At 35.6% G+C, this 23,008-nt stretch overlaps 1 pseudogene; it reads right to left on the reverse strand.

Annotated features, from left to right (window-relative positions):
* Positions 1–228: 228 nt before the first annotated feature.
* Positions 229–21,576, reverse strand: LOC107422773 (uncharacterized; annotated as a pseudogene).
* Between the last annotated feature and the right edge of the window lie 1,432 nt (positions 21,577–23,008).

A 23,008-nucleotide genomic window follows, 5' to 3' on the forward strand; every position in this document is an offset into this window, starting at 1 on the left:
GAAATTTATGTTTATTTATAAGAATATATATATTTAGCAACAGTGCAGAGAAATTAATTATTTTTACGAAGAGGACAGCACTAAACAACAGATCAACCATCTGTTTACAACATTTCTGAAGCATCAAAATGTTGTATATTTGGGTTCTCTTGCAACAAAAACAAAAATTAAGGGCGATAAGATTATTATTTTTAAAAAAAAAAAAAAAAAAAAAACATCGATAGCGTTTTATTGATTGCCAAGTGCTGCAACATTTCCAGGGCGTGAAAACACAATCTACAAATTAAACACAAGTAATATAGGTCAGTTTCGATGTAATTTAATTATCTATAATTCAAAACTTGTATGTATATATGAGTACATGTGTATATTAATTTTGCCCTATTGGATGGGTATAAATGCTCATATTAGATTGAGCATTTACAACCATTTACATGTACCTTTTGCAGTTATATATTTCATTAATTACAAGCAATCGGATGCTGATGGCACATACCAAAATTTGTGTGTATATATATTGCATATAGATAAATGGTGCGTCCTTTTTTAAAAAATTCTGTGAGAGAGGGATTCAAATTGTAAGGCTTTGATAGAAAAAAATAATACTTATGTTACTATAACGTCAGTTAATAAAAATAAAAATAAATATAAAAATAAAACTGTTCTACAATGTCACCATGGAGACCATGTTATGTCATAATTGTATGCAGTGACGGACCAGAAATTTTTTCTTAAGAGGGGCACCATTACGTAGTCAAGTCTTGATTGTTTTCTAATGTGTGGCTTGAAGAAATAATTACACGGAAAAAAAATATAATAAATTTAGCTATTTTAAAGTCTAACTAATTAGAATATTCACTAAAATATTTTTCAAGAAAAGGAAAATATGATTTAGAGGCTAACAAATTTCTTTTACAAATGTTTGTTGGAACATATAATCCTTTGATATTCATGAAGTAAATATTTTTATTTATAAGTATTTCTCCATAACTATTCGAAATTTAATATGTATTTAAATGTGTAATGACAAAAATAAATTAAGAAAAATAATAAACAATAAATAAAATTTTCATTAAAATTAAAAGTTTACATAGATTTCAAAGTAGAACAAAAAATAATTTAATAAATATTATATTTTCTTTTTCAAAAAAGAATATTTCTAATTTTAATTATAAATTTATTGTAGCAATTAAATAAATATAATGTAACAAAAAAATTGCTAATAAGTATTACAAGTATAAAATAGAAAAATATAACAAAATTTTAGATAAGTGGGATAAAAAAAGATAAAATATAGATAACTGAAAGAAAAATGTAGAAAAATTTGCAAAAATAAAAATAATAATAATAACGATTATAATAATGAAACAAATTACTAAAACACATAATAATAATAATAATAATCAAAAGCTGGGGAAATTACCTAAAAAACAATAAAATAATAATAATAATAATAATCAAAAGCTGGTGAAATTATCCCAAAAAAAAATTTCCAAATGTACAAGAGAGGACGGAAAAACACTAAAGAGGGAGTTTTTTTTCAAAAAAAAAAAAAAAAAGAAAAAAAATTTTGAGAGGGGCACCTGCCGCTGGGCCCTACTTGGGTCCGCCTATGGTTGTCGGCTAAAAGGTTTATAACATTTATTTAGAGAAAAAATAAATAAATAAATAAATAAAAACCATATGTTTATCTATAGCATTTATTTGATCAAATCCAAAAATATATATATATATATATATCTTTGTTCATCTTTCTATGGAAAAATATTTATAGCATTAAACTATGAAATGATGTATCCAAAAACTAATTAAAATGACAGTCCATAGGACGATGGCATCTACCACGTAGGGTAGGCATGAAGAGAAAATTAAAGTTATAAGAAGAACAAGTGCAAAAATGGTTAAGATATCAACCAAGCGGCTATTTATGATGGCCTTTGAAAATAGAGAGCTACATACGAACAATTAATTAACAAGCAAAATCAAAAGCAAGATATGAAAATGTTTATATGTAAATATACCTGGTAATTTCCAATTGTTCGTGTCTTGAAACCTGCTGCAGTATAATCGAAATAATATAGCCACGTCCGAATGAATCTTTCATCGAATCCAAGTGCAAGGATTTCACTACAACCACAAACAATTAATGACCAATTCAAAACATTAAAAATCTAGATTGTTAATATAATTCAAACTCACATCAGTTTTTTTTTCTTCCCTTATATTCGAATTCGAAATCATTGTTTGAAATGATAATGGCTTTTGCTTTTAATTATTTTAAATTAATGCACATGAGTTATTTTTAGGGGTGTTTATTTTAATTGAAAAACCAACCCTACCGAACTGAAAATCAAAATAAGCAACCGTGATCATTTGGTTAACCGATTCACAAAATGCAATAGTAGTTTTAGATTTGGAAAACCGACGGTTTACCTAAATTGTCCAAATAATATTATTAGCAATTTTTTTACATATATTTGTTTATATTCAATATTCTGTTTTAATAATTTTATACATCGTTATTATTAAATTCCCAATAACATCCAAAAAAATCAATCGAAAATCGAAAAACCAACCAACCAAAAATATGAATAAACACAAAGAATCAAATAAATAATAAAAAAAAAAGGGGTAGTATTTTTTACCTTGACTTCATTGGTAAAAAAATCTACATTGATCGAAATCTATCAAGCAATTGGGTTTCGAAAGTCCAAAAATGGCTTCCAATCATATAACTGATTGATTGACCTTTTCTTTCAATAATTTGAAAGCGTACGACAACTAGTTATTTATTGTTTAGACTTTCATTTAATATTTGTTTGCCAAATAACAAGCTCAATAAAAAAATCCTGAATGGATAGGTAGACGAGGAGAATAATTGATTCAAATTTTTAAATTTAGGAAAAGATCATTTTTATTTTGTTATGATGTCACTTTCAAAATTATTTAATGGCTAACTTTCATATATAACTTTTTTTTTGCTTTAATCATATATAACTTTTTTAGTTTTAAGTTTTATCATAGTTACATTTATATTTTATCTTTTTGTAAAATCGTCGTTAACTTTTTTTTAGTTTTTAATATCCATCAAAATAAACTAAGTTATTAGCTGCTACAGGTTAATTTTAATAATTTAAGATAAGGTTAAAAATTAATATTTTATTATCGAATAATATTGTAAAAATATAATTATAGTTTAAATTGTTAAAATTAATTGTTCAAAACTGATATATGAGCCTATGTAATGGTTTTCAATTTTTTTTTTTTCCCCTCTTGACGTCATTGATAAAAAAATCAACATTGATCAAAATCTATCAAGTAATTGGTTTTCAAAAGTCCAAAAATGGTTTTCGATCATATAACTGATTGATTGACCCTTTTTTCTTTTTTTTTTCAATAATTTGAAATGGAACGACGAGTAGTTATTTGTTGTTTAGACTTTCATTGAATTTTCATCTGCTAAATAAAAAGCTCAATAAAAGCCTCAATTTACAGGTTAATGAAGAGAATAAATGATTCAGATTTTTTAGAAGTAGGAAGAGATCATTTCTATTTTGTTATGTTTTGTTTAAAGGTTAACTTTCATTTAAATCCTTTTTAGTTTTATCATAATTACATTTACATCCCATATTTTTGAAAAATCATCATTAATCTCTTCTAGTTTTCAATATCCATATATCCATATAAATAAACTAATTTATTAGTTGTCACATGTTAATTTTAAAAATTTAAGCTAAAGGTTAAAAATCAATATTTTGTTCTTGAATAATATTGTAAAAATACAATTATAATTTAAATTGTTAAAAACTGACAGCTGAGTCGAAGTAATAGTTTTCCAAAAATGTAGAGTCTGAGTACAATTTAAGCAAAATTAAGAGATTTAAATGAAATTTTTCCTTATTTAAATTAACACTCATGAGCTATTTGATGTTTAGACTTTCTTTTAATTTTTGTTTGCTATCTAGGAAGCTCAATAAAAGCCTTACTGGAGAAGGCAAATGAAACGAATAATTGCTCAGATTTTTCAGAAACAGGGAGAGATTATTTCTTTTCTTCTTTTTTTTTTATGTGACTTTCAAAATTATTTAAAATTATTCGTTAGTTATTTGCTAAGAATTTCTTTTAATTTTTATCTGCTAGCTGGGAAGCTCAATAAAATTCTGAATGGTGAGCTAGATGAATACAATAATTAATATATATTGCTTCATAGTTTTCTGAAATAAGGAAAGGTCATTTCTATTTTGTTATGTCACTTTCAGAATTATTTATTCTGATCCCTAATGAACTTAATTACAAGATATAATATCTTTTTATAAAAAGTGAAAAGTTTTTTTTATTTTTTTGAAATTTTAGTGATCGACGACCAAAAAAAAAAAAGTGAATTTAAAAAATGCCGTATTTTGCTATACTTTTAGATGAAATTAATTATGTAGCTACCTGCATTAGATTTATTTAGACATAACTTTTTTCTTCTTCTTCTTTTTTTTTTTTTTTCTTTTTTTTTGGGGATTTTAGACATAACTAAAATTAAATACATAATTATTTCCTTATATATGTATACCTTTTCTTTTCCAAGAAATTGTTCCTCCACGATCTCAGTGTTCTATAGTAATGAGATCCAATGTTTTCCAGGTGTTCCACACTGCCATTTCATTATTAAATAATCTTGTTAAAATAAAGCGTACATTGATTAATGAAAATTTGGGCCAGTTAAATGAAACTTTTTAATTACCAAAATCTTGATGCAGCAACCATAGCTGATGTTACCCTACTTAATGAAGGTATACAAGCTCCAGGGAAAATATATTCTTTGATGAAATCTGAACTTCTTATGTGCTCCTCATACCGTTCATCAGGTAACGAAGTGAACTAAATGAAAATGAAAATTGATCATAATTAGCAACATATTTATACTGCTTCCTTATGGCAATACTCAAACCAAACTAGGACATAGACAAAGGGTCAATATATTTTTACCTGTAGAACAAAAATCCCATCTTCTGCTAATATAGATTCACAACAACCAAAGAAATCATTCATATTATCATGGCCAACATGTTCTAACATCTCACTGAACAAATTGGAAGTGTTATTAGATTGTTGATGAAAATTTGATTGCAAATCATAAATGTGCTGCTTACCAAGATATGATTCTGTCGAATTTAGGTGTATCGGGCAATTGGCGATAGTCACAAAGTAGAAATTTGATGTGGTCCTGACAAAATAGTTGGTTAAACTCCCAATATGTTCTGACTATAGCTCAAATTAATTTTCATGTAGCATTTGGATAATTTTAGATGGTCTTAATCCAGTAGATAGCCAAAAAAACCATCCGAAGGAACTAGACATTATACAATGCAGATCTAACAAACTAAGGAAATGTTTTTTATATGCAAAATTTCATCAGTAAGTTTGAGACCTGTAATCCAACATCTGCAACTTTCTTTTCTGCAAATTTCAGCTGCTCCTCTGACAGAGTAATGCCTGTGTACTTGCAACCGGTTTGTTTGACAAGTTCAATAGCAAAGACTCCCCAACCACATCCAATCCCAAGAACTTCATGCTTCTTTTGAATTCTAGCCTATATTGAAAATACAAAGGAAAACTCTTTGAATCATCTTATGACGACAAATAGAATATTTGACAGAAATGTTAATAAAACAAGACTCACTTTTTCAATCAGAGTAAAGATCTTTCTCCTTTGTGCCGAGTTTAAATCTTCATCTTTTGTCTATTAAAAGTAGTTCAACATGGAAGCAAATACAAGTTAAACCTTCAAAATCACAGTTTCTATTGATAGTGTTAATGTCAATTTGTAGAAATATTATAGTTCTGACCTTAAATATACCACAGGAGTACTGCATTGTTTCACCCAAGAATAAAGCAAAAAGTTCATTACTCTGCAAAAACACCAAAACCAATTGGAAGCTGCATCTTGACGAATACCTATTGGTTTAAGAATCTAAAGAACAAGAAATTACTCATAGAGAAAAATTGAAAATTTTCAGTCTTAGACATACTTTCACTAAGTATGCAGTAGTTAAATGAGTTTAATCTTGTTGCTAATTGTGTTAACTTGATATACAAGCTATCCCGGCTTCACAGCATTTGAAGTTAGGTATATGGTAATTTACCAATGTGTTTGAGACTAATTCTTGCAGATTAAGCTAGCATACCAGGTCGTAATGACGAGAGATGTTTCTGCGAGCTTGTGTAAGAGTGCCTCGAGACATGCTGAAAGAAGTATATTGCTGACGATATACTAGCTGTTAATAACAATGGTGTCCACCATCCCCTGGAGCTAACAAAAAGCAAATAACCAGTTAATGATATGCAGGAAATGACTACCAGTCGCTAATTTTTACGTTAAGTAAATACCTTTTCTTAGTTGCCTTAGAGATGGAATGATTTGCATCTCTGTTGGCAACAAAAATCTGCAAAAGGATTTTGCCGCATGTGTTCAATGAAAAAAACCAGAAGATATTATTATCATCGATGGAAAATTTATCTATAATATACCTCAAAAATAGGGATGGGCATGAATTGGGTTGGTTCGGTTTTAAACCAAAATATAACCCAATCCATATATATCGGTTTTTCTAATTTACAATCCAAACCAAATCATTAAAATATTAAATCCAAATCAAACCAAACCATTTATGATCGGTTTGGTTTGCATTGGTTGATAGGTTTGAAACAACTAATTTATAAATATATAATACAAATAAAAATTTTCCAAATATGAAATATAAATAATAAATTATAATTATCCAAACATAAAATACAATTAGAATAATACAACATAGTTTACAATAGAAAATAAAGAAGAAAATGTAGCAAATGATACACATCATGCACTTATTAAATAGCAAATATTAATGTCATCATCTCACTCCTATAAAATTATTAAAATTGTTAGAACAAATAATTTAAAATAATATATTCATCAAAATTCATTCACTCAAGAATCAATACATAATTCTTTTTTTTTTTTTAACCTTAAAACTTTAGTAAATCATAAGTCAATCAACGTTGATAGATTCATTAATTTTAGTTGATGCTGTAAGCTCTACAAAGATCAAAACAATAAAATTAACAATAAATTATATTTAAACATATATATATATATATATATATATATATATATATATATAAGTAGCAATTGGATACAATATATGTAGATATATATATATATATATATATAATGAGGATGTAAAAAATATATATATTATGGTAATGGTGATGGACTGATGGTGGGCAGCAACAAAGGTACGTAAATGTTTAGTTTAGGGTTATAAGTTACAATTTGATTTGAGATTTGGGATATGATAACGTAAAAGAAAAATATTTATATATATATATATATATTAAAAATCAATATATAAAAATGGAAAAAAAATTAAAAATTAATATATAAAAATGAAAAAAATAAAAAAATATATAATTTTTTAGTTATATAATATATTATTTAGATTTGATTGGATTTATATTTCCAATCCATAACCAATCCAATCCATACAATTTATAATATTTTGAACCTAATCCAATCCAATTAATATAAAAATCCAATCCAAACCGTTAAAAATGGATTTGATTGGACGGGTTGAATGGGTTGGATTGGATTTTGCCCACCCCTACTCAAAAATGTGCAGAAGACCTTCATCTTTATCAACAAAATAGCAATCTCCATTGACATATGCATCAGCAAAGCCTAGCTCTGCCTGTGTCATGACCTGACAAATAGATCATACAATTTAAAGTTTAAACCAAATGACTTCAGCACTGTTCTTTAGCAGCAAAGAGTACATACTTTTCAGTAAAACTGTGGATTGTGAACTTTCAGAACTGTCTTAATGGAACATCTTTTTGTTGTTTTCCCTAATGTGAAAATAGTGCCTCCTTCCTCAAGTAAACTATAACAACATATAGTCTCCAATATCATTTTTCCGCTCTTGTGTTAATATGTAATAGAAACTTTCGCATGCATTAACCAAATCAATAAAGGAAATGAAATTGGTTCTGTTGTTTACAATGTTTTATGCATAGCAAGCTAAGATGAAAGTAACTGATCCAGAATTTGGATAACGAGTATACTCACATCAAACATCCGTTGGAGATAAAATGTCTAAGAAATCTAGTGACAAATCGTTTTGCCCCTGTTTCTACCAGTGAAGGTACCATGTGTTTTGGGTTGCTCAAAAGGGCGCAACTTTCTCCTAGAATCCCATGCGTGGAAGAAATTCCAGCCTGCAAACGACAACTTATTTTCAAACTGCATTATACAAATCTGATATAGGATTGTTTGAGATCTATGTAATCTTTTTCTTTGATATATAATCAAGAAAAAGTACCATTGAGCATTAATCATTATTTGACATTTTTATCATTTTATTTTATAATAGTTTAAAAGAATTATAACTTCCAATAACTACCTTCAGTTCATCCTCATGAAATCCATAACCTGAAAGAAACTTTGCATAGACACTAAGAGTCAGAAATTGTAAAGCGAAAACAAATCATCAAAACATAGGGAAAATATTGGCTATTTAGATTATTAAGGTAGACTTGTGTAACATTTTTAAACGTTTTCTTTATTGAATGATTTGGGTTAGTGGGGTTAGTGGGGAGTTAATGGGCTTTAAGTGGTTTTTACGTTTTGGAAAAAGTGAAAAAAAGAAAAAGAAAAAGAAAACAAAGGGTTTTCATTTTTTAATTAATTTTTGAAAAACCTCTCACTCTCCTTCATGTTTTTTGAGAAAAAAATAAGAAAAAGGTGTTTTTCTTGCATATTGTTTTTTTTCCTGGCATATTTTACTTAGGAAGAGTGGAAAAGATCTAGTACACTAAAAAGTTCGAAGAAAAAGCTTCAAAGATGCTAAATCCGAGAGTTTTTTTGATTCCGTTGTATCCTGAGAGACAACCGTCGGAAAAACATCTGCACCGATTGGACGAAAATTGTCAGACACTGTGGTACCACACAGGCCTCGGATTAATTTATTCTTCATACACAGATCAAAGCTAAAGGATTTTCAGGTTGTATTTGTATTTATTTTGTTAATTTTTTATATTTTATTTGTATTTTGTTCCACACATATATTCATATATTATGCATATTTTAATATTTTTGTATTACAACTTGAACATGAAAATGACCTCCACAATGGATAAGAACCAAACGATTAATCCAGACCATGTATGTATCATATTCCTAGACATCAAAATCTATGGTTTCGAGGGAAACTTTCTTGTTTTTACTCGTCGTCATCCTGTTGTATTTCTGCTTTTACTCTTTGATTTAGTTATCAAGAAACAGAGGAAGCAATTAGCTCAATAACATGCATTCCTCTGTTTTTCATGTTTCCAATATTTATTATTTCTTACAAACAGGAAAGCAAACTCACCCTGGTATGCTCCAGAGAACCAAATTCCTCTCTTGCCTTGGATATGATGCAGCTCAAGCAAAGCTTTTGAAGCAGCAACAGATGGGACTGGATGGCCAGTTGACCACTTAAGCAAGGTATGTTTTGGTGGATTTTCTGGATTTACAATCACGAGGAAAGGAAGACTCGTTTCGCCAATGTTCTAAAAGTTCAAAGTTTCCAGAGCTTGGTTAACATATTATAGTGCATAATGGAACCTTTCTTAGGACAATCAAATTATTGGTGAAGCATACTGTTAGAGTTTGTGACCCGAATTCTTGTTGACCCGACCCGAAAAGCTCGCGGTGCGACCCATTTGGTAAAACTAAATTTTGGAGAAAAATTTGGGGCTCTGTGGTGGAAGCGGAGGTCTCAAGCCGATAGAAGGTATCGCGCAGTCAGGCTCACCTTTTGTACCAATCTTTCGATATTGGATTTGCTTCTCCCTGCCCGTGGTTTTTCCCGTCAAGGGTTTCCACGTTAATTGTGTGTTTGTTCTTCGCTTTCTTTGTTTCCGTTGCTATTTGTTTTTCTCCCAATTCCGTAACACATACAGCAATAGCATGATTAATCGCGATGAATATTAGGAGTATGTCAAACAAGACTTCTGTTGGGTACTAACCTGAAGAACATTGAGCCAGTATGTCAAACATACTTTGTTGTCTCTACTTCCTATAAAATTCAAAGCACTCCATGTTGCTTGATTTCGAGGCATTAAATTTTCATCGTGATGAAGGAAATATCACTGCCAGTAGAGATTTAAAGAATCACTATACACATAGATGCAGTAATCCATCATCTTTTTTATTATTTGATGGGATTCAAACCTATGGACATATTGGAAAGCACCAAGGACTCTGAGCTCATCAGGAGTAACTTGTTCTGCTAATAATCTCACAGCATCAGGGGCATGGACAGCCAATATGCACCCGCTATACACTTCTTCCGAACCTTCTCCAGAAAGAACTATGCAACCTGCTAAGCGTTATCAAATATATGTCAGAAGGTGGCCCGAAAACGGTTCTAATTATCTCCTGAGAAAACCATGTTATCGGGTAGTACTTACTGTCAGGACCCGTCCAGAATTCCTTCCCCGGAACCCTAGATAGCCCTGATCCCAGGGAAATACCACCGAACCTTCCAACGGAAAATCCGGCAGCACCTCCCCTAAGGGATTTACTTACCACAAATTCACCTGCACTGAAAACACACTTCAAAAATATCCCCTTATTCCTCCCACAAACTACAAATTGGTTCCACAAATTTCAGCACTTCAAAACAAAAATACAGTAATCCAGTGCAAGATAAATACAATAAGAGTGAAAGAAATAGTACAACTGCAATAAAGAAGAACATGGTACTTCACGAAGTAAAACAGCGATGAAGATCGAGTCCGCTCCGAATGAACACCGACAACCTGGTACCTAGAGGAACGGAATTTAAGAGTGTGAGATGCTAATCATCTCAGTGAGCGACCCTACTACTATACCATATAATATCACAGTAATAAGTATAAATAATAATTATTTGGAAATAATATTTTCTCTCAAAACCCTTACAATTCTCTCAGTTGGAAAGGTTCCCCTTTTAAAACAATTTCACAAAACCCTTTATTCATATTCCCCGAAAACCAAGACATCAATTAAATACCAGAAGCGGTAACAATTATATTTTTCATTAACATTTTATTTTTAAAACACAGTTTTGAAAATCATTTGATGCACCCACTATATACCAGTGGCGCCAACAGTACCCAGCGTCCCAAGGTACCGCCAGACAGGAGGTTATAGAAAGAAACCGGCATACGGTCGCGTGGCGTCCCACAGCGCCGCTGCTAACCTGGTGTCCCGGCCAAAGGGGGGTGGCCGCCCTCTCCGATGGCATCCACAGGACACCCTCATAATATCAACCGCGCGCTACTCACACCCACCTGCGCGCTAATCACATCACCTGCGCGCTAATCACAACCGTGTGCACACTAACCATATCACATATACCATATCACATAATCAGAACACCAGTACGTGCACGGTGCATCTAAAAATTATAAAATCCATAAATTTAAATCATAAAACAAATTTCACATTTTTCATAAGCATAGCGGGCATAATCCATCCGCTTGAACCGGGAAATTCTCCACAATTTCCTTATAATCCATACCATAAATTCCATGATTTTCAAATCCACCAACTCCCAAATCCATCAATTCAAATATCCACATTTTTTCCAAGCATAAATAATTTCTCGAAATATCATAATCAAATCCCATAATATTTTATGGGCATATTTCATAAAAATTGAAATCACCAATATAACCAAATATTTTCCTTGAAATATTTGAAAATCAAATCGTGCCCAATTTACCATTAAAACCACACCAATTTCAAAATCCTCAAAACCATAAAATAATTCCACACGGCATAAATTTGTAGAATTCGCATTTTCTTAAATCCAATAAATTCATAAATAATTCTACAATAAATCCAATAAATATTTGGCACATAGATATTAAATTCCAAATATTTAATTCACACATAATATATTCATCAATTAAATTCCCCAAAATTAATTTGAAGGTGGGTCACTCACCTTGTGCACGTATCTCAATCAAGATCCTCCGCAGGATCGACTCCGCTACTTGCACGTGCACCTAAAACATCCACAGTACCAAAACCACAAATATTAATATTTTATTCGGGTAATCCCCAAATGGGTACCCGAGGAGCGAACACCAAACGATAACTAAAATTTACGAATTATATACCGAATCGAAGCTCGAGTGATGCTAATCACAGATCCGGTCTTAATTTCCGATGATCGTACCCGACGGGGTTTGAATTTCGTCGGGAAGCTTTTCGGGTTTCGGCTCCGCAATTCTCCCAAACCGTCGCGAATTGGCGAAAACGGAAGTCGGATTTGGGTTCAGGAGGTCGAACACTGCGGACTGGAGCTGGCCGGAATTTTTCGGGTACTCGCCGGAACAGTAATTTCCGGCGGGCCGCCACGTCACCGGCAACCGTCGCCGGAACAGTAATTTCCGACGGTGGCCGTTTGCTGTGAAATTTTGCAGATTTGTAGATCGTGAGGAGAGCAATCCAACGGGACCGACGGTGAGCAAAACAGAGGTCGGACGGCGGAGAAATCACCGTTTGAAGATTTTCGACCCCTCGCCGGAAAACGCTCCGATCCCGGCGCGTCGGTGGTCCGATGGCCGTGATTTTTGGTGGGTAGGCCGGACTTGAGGAGAGGATCAAGGATGTCAGGCGCGTGTACTGTTTATCGGCCGGAATAGTGCCGATTCGCGGTGGCCGGCGGTGGAGGGGAAAAATCGCCGCCAAACTTCGGACGTCCGATCCGGGCGCGTCCGGCGGCCGTTCGCCGTGAAATTTGGAGGTTTTGCCGGAAATGAGGTGGGCAAGCTTTCTGTCCGGCGCATGTACAGTAACTCGGCCGGAACAGTGACAAAATCCGGTGGCCGGCGGTGGCTCTTTCTCTCTCCTCTCTCTCTTTCTCTCTCCTCTCTCTCTTTCTCTCTCTTCTCTCTCTTTCTCTCTCTTCCCCGAGTGTTTTAACAAATAAAACCCCTGCATGACACTGTTCATGCCACGTGGACCAATCAGAAACTGACACGTGGCGTTTCACTGTTCACCGACCCAAAAAAAATATTAAAATAATACGGTATCCGGTAAACTTCAAACGTCCATAACTTTTTAACCGGATGTCCGTTTTGAGCGTGCCGCTAGTCTGTGAACTCGTATCGACGAGCACTTCACAACCATGCATGAGTCAAAGCTCAATTCCCCATAAACAAAAAGTCAACTCCGGCACCCCTTGGACAGTTTGGACCGCAACTTGTTTCATCCATAACTTTCAAACCGTAGCTCCGTTTTCGACGTGCTACCAGTCTACGAACTCGTGGCATCGTGCACTTCGCCACGGTACCCTGGTCAACTCGAAATTCCCACCGAGTCAAAAAGTCAACTTTTGACCCTTCGGTCAACGGTCAACGGTCAACCTCGGTCAACGTGCACGGATTCCGGTGCGATTCGGGACGGGGTGTTACAGCCTTCCCCCCTTACAAAAATTTCGTCCTCGAAATTTCCGCGCGTCACTGGAACAAACAAGGGTTCTGATCATGCACCTGCGCTTCGGGCTCCCATGTCGCTTCCTCGACTAAGTAGTTCCTTACCAACCAATCCATGCCCAACACTACTTCAAGTCCGGATAGATCCAACAGGATCAGGTCTGCTTCCATCACTTGATCTGTGAAATCGTCGGGCGTAGTCCTGGCTCCCTGCTGCGTCATAGCAAACACCCGACCTTGACTTGTCTGTTGGGGTCTCTTTCCTCTACCTCGACTCGATCCTGCAGACGGCTAGACTGATCCCGAAGAAACTCCTACTGGCTGACTCCCCTGGGAATTCTGTCCTGGAAATATCCCCGTATGCTGTGTCCGTCGACCTGCTTCTAGCACACTGCCGCTACCATAAGGGCAATCCCTCCTTATGTGGCCTGGCTGCCCACACCGAAAGCATAAACCATCCATCTGACACTGCCCAGAATGATTCCCCCTACAAAGTGGACAAATCCGCGGAGAACCAATGCGTGACTGCTGATACGAGCTTGCATCCACGATGATCGAATGGCGAGCTGGCTGGGGCATGCGATAACTATCTCTCCTCTGGAATCTGCCTCGTGGGCTTAACCCATCACTGTCTGAGCCTGAGCTATGGCTCTTCTTAGCTGCCCCCTGTCGAGGTACTCCGCTATACGATCCTTCGAATGATCTGCGCCTCGAGGGTCTGTGTATCTCCTCCTGTCTTTCTAGCTCGAGCGCTGCATCCCTGGCGGACTGATAGGTGGGATGTACTGATCCAGAAAGGGTGTAGCCGATGCTCTCTTTCAATCCATCTATGAACCTCACCTTCTTCGTGTGATCGTCGGGAATTAGGTGCATGCAGAATCCTGATAGTTCTCGGAATCTCCTCTCGTACTCGGTCACTGTCATGTTCCCCTGTCGCAGTTCCTCGAACTCTCTCCTTCTCGCCTCACGGTACGCAGGAGGACAAAACTCTATCAATGGCAGTTGTTCATCCCAGCTACCACGAAACTGCATAATGCAAGACCTTAGCAGGTCTTCTAATGTCTGAATTGTGCACTCTGCTTGTCCATCAGATTGCGGGTGAAAAGCGGTGCTGTAGTTAAGTCTTGCTCCTAGTGCATCAGCCAATTTCCGCCATAGTCGTGAAGTAAAGCGCGGATCTCGATCGGAGACGATGGCTAACGGTACTCCATGAAGACTTACAATGCGTTGCACGAACAACTAAGCTAACTTCTCGGGTGAAAAATGTTCTCGTACCGGTAGGAAGTGTGCCGACTTGGTGAGACGATCAATGATTACCCAAATGCCGTCGTACCTTCTAGGTGTGGAAGGAAGCTTGAATACGAAGTCCATGTTGAGTTCTTCCCACTTCCACACGGGAATCGGTAAAGGTTGGAGTAGTCCCGAAGGCTTCTGTCTTTCTGCTTTCACTTGTTGACAAATCAAACACTTTGATACAAAGTCTGCCACTTCTCTCTTCATACCAATCCACCAATAATACTTAACAAGCGTCCGATACATCTTGGTACTCCCAGGATGCATCGCATACATCGAGCTATGCGCCTCCTCCAAAATCTCCTTCTTGAGTCCTGGAATATCCGGAACACAAAGTCGTCCTTTATACACGAGGGCTCCATCCCTCCTTATGGAAAATTCCGGATCAAGACCTTCTTGTACCTTGCCCTTAATTGTCCTCAACTTAGGATCTTCCATTTGGGTCTCTACTATACGATCCACCAACACCGGTCGTACCTGGAAGCTAGCCATAAGAACTCCTGAAGGGTGCTTATGCATTAACACCCCCATCTTCTTCAACTCCACCATGAGAGGTAGTTGGATGACTTGGATGTGAGCAAGGGATCCAGTAGCCTTCCTACTCAAAGCATCTTCCACTACATTCGCCTAATAGTGACTTTAACTTCCCTCTTGTGCAACTTTCCTTCTCATGCCCACTAATTAAGGATAGTCAAATTGGTCCACGAGAACACGATCTACAAGTCTTGGTCATAGTCGAACGCTAACCATAAGGTGCTTCTAAAGTATGCATCCTTAAACCAACAACCAACTCTCGTGACTCGATCAGCACTTTAAAAGGTTAGATTAGAACTTAAGTCTAATTTCCTCAAATACTGGTATCACCAAGTTAAGGTTGAGATTAATTCACTTGTCTTCGATTACCCTCCTAGTACTTACAATTATAAAACCCTTGCTCCTCATTGATTAACCAATAGTCTTAACCTCGACAAACATCAATCTTTCTTTTAACTAAATTCATCAAGGTCATGAATAAAATTCTCAACATCCAAATACCATTCTTGAAAACCCTAAGTTTCCCCCATTTCAAATAAATTCCATGAATCCACACCTCAAGCAATAAGAAATTTAAATCTTAATTCTAGCATCACCACCAATACTATGAACAAATCACTAGATCCTTAACCCAATAAAGTATTCCACACTCCTTAAATTCTAACTCCGTCCCAAAAATCATACTCCTTATCATTGTAAATTATCACCAACAATATCAACCACTTGAATCGATAAAGCACCACCAATACGAACCTTAAATCTCCAAGGAAATAAGATATCAAGATCTTAGCTTCTAGAATGAAAATAACCATGCTTAAACATCCAACCATGCCTAAGGAATCATCCTCATCTCATTAACCTCATCAACCACCAAGTAGAACTTTAGTCGCTATCCGGATCTTGCTTGATTCTCTAAACGCTGTCGTACCTTCTCTTTGTGAATGATAGTTTAAGCACGAAATCCATATTTACATCTCCCTACTTTTACTTATCGATGACTTAAGTACCTTTATTCGGATCTTGCAACTTCCTTTATCGTGCCAAACCACCATGTCATCCAGTGAGCATTCCATACGTCTTGGTACCCTTGGGGTGTATCGCATACTTTGAATCACGTGCTTCCTTTAAGATCTCCTTTTTGAACTCAACGATACCCTGCTTTGGATTCTTAATTGGCGATACTTAACCTTAAGTCGCTTTTGGAAAAACCATAACATAAAACAAATAATAAAATATATTTTTCAAATATACCTAACTTGCATAGGCAATTGTTAAAACTCCACATTGAAAATCATATCTTAAAATCCATAGCATAAAATAAAATATGCACGCTTGTAATGGAGGTACGTACAACACCTTCTACATGTTACGTAATCCATGATTCCAACTGTCGCCGACACTCTGCTACCAATACAAACCAGGGTGGTTGCCTATATTGGCCGTCCAATCCCCTGGACTCGTAGGCAACATGATCATGGGGCTAGCTCTACATGGACCACATTGGTTCGCCGCCTCCATATGGTGCAGTATAATATCAAACAACATACATAAAAATACATGTATGAACACAAACCAAAAATACTTGAATAAAACACCTTTAATTTCAAATACCACTTTGAAAAGTATTTAATTTTGATAATCGATCGGAAAAATATTTTGACACCCCCGAAGATTAGAGTTATTCAAACTCGGACAACGAATTTGCTTCCAGACAACAGAAGGAACGCTTTGAGACGGTAAAATGAGAGAATAGACACGGATGGGATGCACAACAATGCACAGTCCCTTAGGAATACTAGAACCTAGAGCTCTGATACCAACTGTCAGGACCCGTCCAGAATTCCTTCCCCGGAACCCTAGATAGCCCTGATCCCAGGGAAATACCACCGAACCTTCCAACGGAAAATCCGGCAGCACCTCCCCTAAGGGATTTACTTACCACAAATTCACCTGCACTGAAAACACACTTCAAAAATATCCCCTTATTCCTCCCACAAACTACAAATTGGTTCCACAAATTTCAGCACTTCAAAACAAAAATACAGTAATCCAGTGCAAGATAAATACAATAAGAGTGAAAGAAATAGTACAACTGCAATAAAGAAGAACATGGTACTTCACGAAGTAAAACAGCGATGAAGATCGAGTCCGCTCCGAATGAACACCGACAACCTGGTACCTAGAGGAACGGAATTTAAGAGTGTGAGATGCTAATCATCTCAGTGAGCGACCCTACTACTATACCATATAATATCACAGTAATAAGTATAAATAATAATTATTTGGAAATAATATTTTCTCTCAAAACCCTTACAATTCTCTCAGTTGGAAAGGTTCCCCTTTTAAAACAATTTCACAAAACCCTTTATTCATATTCCCCGAAAACCAAGACATCAATTAAATACCAGAAGCGGTAACAATTATATTTTTCATTAACATTTTATTTTTAAAACACAGTTTTGAAAATCATTTGATGCACCCACTATATACCAGTGGCGCCAACAGTACCCAGCGTCCCAAGGTACCGCCAGACAGGAGGTTATAGAAAGAAACCGGCATACGGTCGCGTGGCGTCCCACAGCGCCGCTGCTAACCTGGTGTCCCGGCCAAAGGGGGGTGGCCGCCCTCTCCGATGGCATCCACAGGACACCCTCATAATATCAACCGCGCGCTACTCACAGCCACCTGCGCGCTAATCACATCACCTGCGCGCTAATCACAACCGTGTGCACACTAACCATATCACATATACCATATCACATAATCAGAACACCAGTACGTGCACGGTGCATCTAAAAATTATAAAATCCATAAATTTAAATCATAAAACAAATTTCACATTTTTCATAAGCATAGCGGGCATAATCCATCCGCTTGAACCGGGAAATTCTCCACAATTTCCTTATAATCCATACCATAAATTCCATGATTTTCAAATCCACCAACTCCCAAATCCATCAATTCAAATATCCACATTTTTTCCAAGCATAAATAATTTCTCGAAATATCATAATCAAATCCCATAATATTTTATGGGCATATTTCATAAAAATTGAAATCACCAATATAACCAAATATTTTCCTTGAAATATTTGAAAATCAAATCGTGCCCAATTTACCATTAAAACCACACCAATTTCAAAATCCTCAAAACCATAAAATAATTCCACACGGCATAAATTTGTAGAATTCGCATTTTCTTAAATCCAATAAATTCATAAATAATTCTACAATAAATCCAATAAATATTTGGCACATAGATATTAAATTCCAAATATTTAATTCACACATAATATATTCATCAATTAAATTCCCCAAAATTAATTTGAAGGTGGGTCACTCACCTTGTGCACGTATCTCAATCAAGATCCTCCGCAGGATCGACTCCGCTACTTGCACGTGCACCTAAAACATCCACAGTACCAAAACCACAAATATTAATATTTTATTCGGGTAATCCCCAAATGGGTACCCGAGGAGCGAACACCAAACGATAACTAAAATTTACGAATTATATACCGAATCGAAGCTCGAGTGATGCTAATCACAGATCCGGTCTTAATTTCCGATGATCGTACCCGACGGGGTTTGAATTTCGTCGGGAAGCTTTTCGGGTTTCGGCTCCGCAATTCTCCCAAACCGTCGCGAATTGGCGAAAACGGAAGTCGGATTTGGGTTCAGGAGGTCGAACACTGCGGACTGGAGCTGGCCGGAATTTTTCGGGTACTCGCCGGAACAGTAATTTCCGGCGGGCCGCCACGTCACCGGCAACCGTCGCCGGAACAGTAATTTCCGACGGTGGCCGTTTGCTGTGAAATTTTGCAGATTTGTAGATCGTGAGGAGAGCAATCCAACGGGACCGACGGTGAGCAAAACAGAGGTCGGACGGCGGAGAAATCACCGTTTGAAGATTTTCGACCCCTCGCCGGAAAACGCTCCGATCCCGGCGCGTCGGTGGTCCGATGGCCGTGATTTTTGGTGGGTAGGCCGGACTTGAGGAGAGGATCAAGGATGTCAGGCGCGTGTACTGTTTATCGGCCGGAATAGTGCCGATTCGCGGTGGCCGGCGGTGGAGGGGAAAAATCGCCGCCAAACTTCGGACGTCCGATCCGGGCGCGTCCGGCGGCCGTTCGCCGTGAAATTTGGAGGTTTTGCCGGAAATGAGGTGGGCAAGCTTTCTGTCCGGCGCATGTACAGTAACTCGGCCGGAACAGTGACAAAATCCGGTGGCCGGCGGTGGCTCTTTCTCTCTCCTCTCTCTCTTTCTCTCTCCTCTCTCTCTTTCTCTCTCTTCTCTCTCTTTCTCTCTCTTCCCCGAGTGTTTTAACAAATAAAACCCCTGCATGACACTGTTCATGCCACGTGGACCAATCAGAAACTGACACGTGGCGTTTCACTGTTCACCGACCCAAAAAAAATATTAAAATAATACGGTATCCGGTAAACTTCAAACGTCCATAACTTTTTAACCGGATGTCCGTTTTGAGCGTGCCGCTAGTCTGTGAACTCGTATCGACGAGCACTTCACAACCATGCATGAGTCAAAGCTCAATTCCCCATAAACAAAAAGTCAACTCCGGCACCCCTTGGACAGTTTGGACCGCAACTTGTTTCATCCATAACTTTCAAACCGTAGCTCCGTTTTCGACGTGCTACCAGTCTACGAACTCGTGGCATCGTGCACTTCGCCACGGTACCCTGGTCAACTCGAAATTCCCACCGAGTCAAAAAGTCAACTTTTGACCCTTCGGTCAACGGTCAACGGTCAACCTCGGTCAACGTGCACGGATTCCGGTGCGATTCGGGACGGGGTGTTACACTTACCCTCATCATTTCTTGCAATCTTATGGACCTCACAACGAGTTCTTATCCGACAACCTCTACTCTCCAGCTCTTCTCTTACCTGAATTAGTATTTTGTTTTAGTCTAAAACCAAAGTACCTATACGCATGCATATATGTTAGAATATACTAAAGAAGAAATTAGCACCTTATTCACAAGATAATATGATTGCCCTTTAATTGCAAGCCATTGAGGACTCCTAAAAAGCTGCAACATAAACAAAAATAAATAAATAAATAAATATATATATATTTATATATATAAACTTAAGCATAAATTCAAGTAATAATCTGGATCTCTATAGCAAACTTAAACTTTCAGATGTTATTTGCCATGAAATATTTTCTTGTGATAGAAGTAATCTGTACCTGAAGTAGATGATGATTGCGGAAAAATGAAAGAATAGAGTAAGCAGAAAAGCTCATAACTCCTTCTGAAGGGAAGGACCATATTGAACTACAAATTGGAACCTACAGGAATAATATGCCATTTTATATCCTGCCAAACTTAATAAATGACAAAATGAAAAGACAATATAATGCTCGACAGCTTGAGTAGTCTCTCACAAGATAAGCTTCCTGAAACAATTCTGAATAACCATGAGACGTGACAAACTGTCCTAAAGTTTCATTGCGATCAATGTCCATGTTGTTCTCAAGTATCTCAAGATAACTGTAAAAGGAAAACATAAAGGAGTCAAATAAGGGAAATAAAAGAAAATGGTACATATATGAAAATAATTATACGTACAAAGTAGAATAGGTACCTGATAACATCATCCTTGAACTTGAAAATTTCTCTAAGCATTTTCCAAAAGGAAGGATTGAAGAGATTCTTCTTCTGTGCAAACAAACTTGACAAACCATTTTGACCACCCCATTCCCATCCTCTTCCTTGGTCCAAACTCACTGAGAATGACATATCTAATCTCTGCATGTCAACTGCAAGGCTCTCAAACCACTCCACCATATTTGGACATGTTACCTGCATGAGATTCCCATTTTCATAATTTCATCAACAATGAGTTAAACCCAACATTGTTTCCAAAGACTAATTTATTACCATGTATATATATCACACACACACACATATATATATGTATGTACGTATGTATGTATGTCTAGTCAGTTTCATATTCATATATATATATAGAGAGAGAGATATCTATACATATGTATTTGTAAATGTGGGTGAAATTGAATCCATTTACAAGGGTCGAGAAATTTACGGTGTTGAAAACCATGAAACCAAAAGGTCCAAATCAAGACCATCAATGGTTACAGTCTTGGCATGGCCTCCCAAGTGATCTTCCTTCTCATACAAAACTACTTCCACTCCATTTTTGGCAAGAATATAAGCTGAAACCAGCCCACTAATCCCTCCACCTATCACTGCAACTCTCATCTTCCACATTACAAATGTTTCACTTCCTCTGAATATCAACTTTCACTTGTACTACTGCTACAAGCTGTCTTCTTTTTTTCTCTTTGGTAATTGCACCAAGTTATATCTTATTTATAGATAAAAAAGAAAGAGAGAACTGGTGATTGGTATATGAGCTCTTTGTAAGATTATTGACTGTGAAAATAAATATATATTGTAGGAAAATGACAACCCAACCAGTTGGAACTTTAATTTTATGAAAGCTATTATTAGAGTTATTAGTTTAGCTGCTCCCTTAATTTACTCCATCGTTGCACTTTGGTTACTTTTAATTATTCATTTATTTATTCATTATTATTATTTTGCATTTTGATTGTCAAACTTTTTTATGCACCTTGATTTTTAAACTATTTTTCCTCTAATTTTTTGCAGTTTTAAAATGTGCAATGCATATAATGCAACATGCTAGGGTCTTATGAAGTTGTTTGATTTTGTAATTTTATTGTTATCTTATTGCAAATTTGCAATAAGTCTAGTGCATACCTCAGAACACCTAAAAATTAGATTAAAAATAATTTAAGGACTAACAGTGCATCAAAAACTGAAATTTATGGACCAAAATACCCAAAAATAAAAATAAAGGACCAACTTGCAAAATCCTAATAATTGAGGAGCACAGGTGCTGAAAATCCCTTCTTCTTGTTGTTATTATTATTATTATTATTATTTTATTGGTAAATATTATTATTATCATTATTATTATTATTACATACATATAGAATATTAATATAGTTCTTTAACAATGCAATTTGGTTTTGTTCCTAATATGGTATATGCAAATTGAAGAGAAAGGTTGGTACAGTTGTTTACTTTGGTATACATCCGATGTAAGAAATTTTAGTTATGACCATATTATTTTGACGACTGGTGGCGCCGTGTACTTTTAGTTCCTATTTTAAATTTGTTTTCTTATTTTAGTTTGTCACAGTCACAGAGTATACATCCTCTTTGTTTCTTATCAATTATTACTTTATCTTCTGTTTTTTTCTACAACATTCAACATTCAACAATCAAAATTAATTGAACCAAAAAAATAAAAACAATATTGCAAAACATGGGAATCAAACTTCAATAATTAATTTTGTTGGAAAAAAAATTCATTTAAAAAAAAAAAAAAAGACACTCACACGGATACACATTGGAATTCTTACAAATATAACAAGGTAATAGAAAAACCCATTCTAAGAGCAGGCCCGCAGGGGCCATGGCCCACCCCCTCCTCCTAAATTAATATCTTAGCCTTTTAAAGTTGCTTCAAACAAATTTAAAATTAATAGGAAATTAAGTACTTCGGCCTCCCATAATTAAAATATCATATTGGTTTTCATGTAATCGATAGTTGCTATGTATAAAAATATACATATATAATTGTTACTATAATATATAAAAACTC

Source organism: Ziziphus jujuba, chromosome 3 (assembly GCF_031755915.1).
Source record: "Ziziphus jujuba cultivar Dongzao chromosome 3, ASM3175591v1".
Classification (NCBI taxonomy): Eukaryota; Viridiplantae; Streptophyta; class Magnoliopsida; order Rosales; family Rhamnaceae; genus Ziziphus; species Ziziphus jujuba.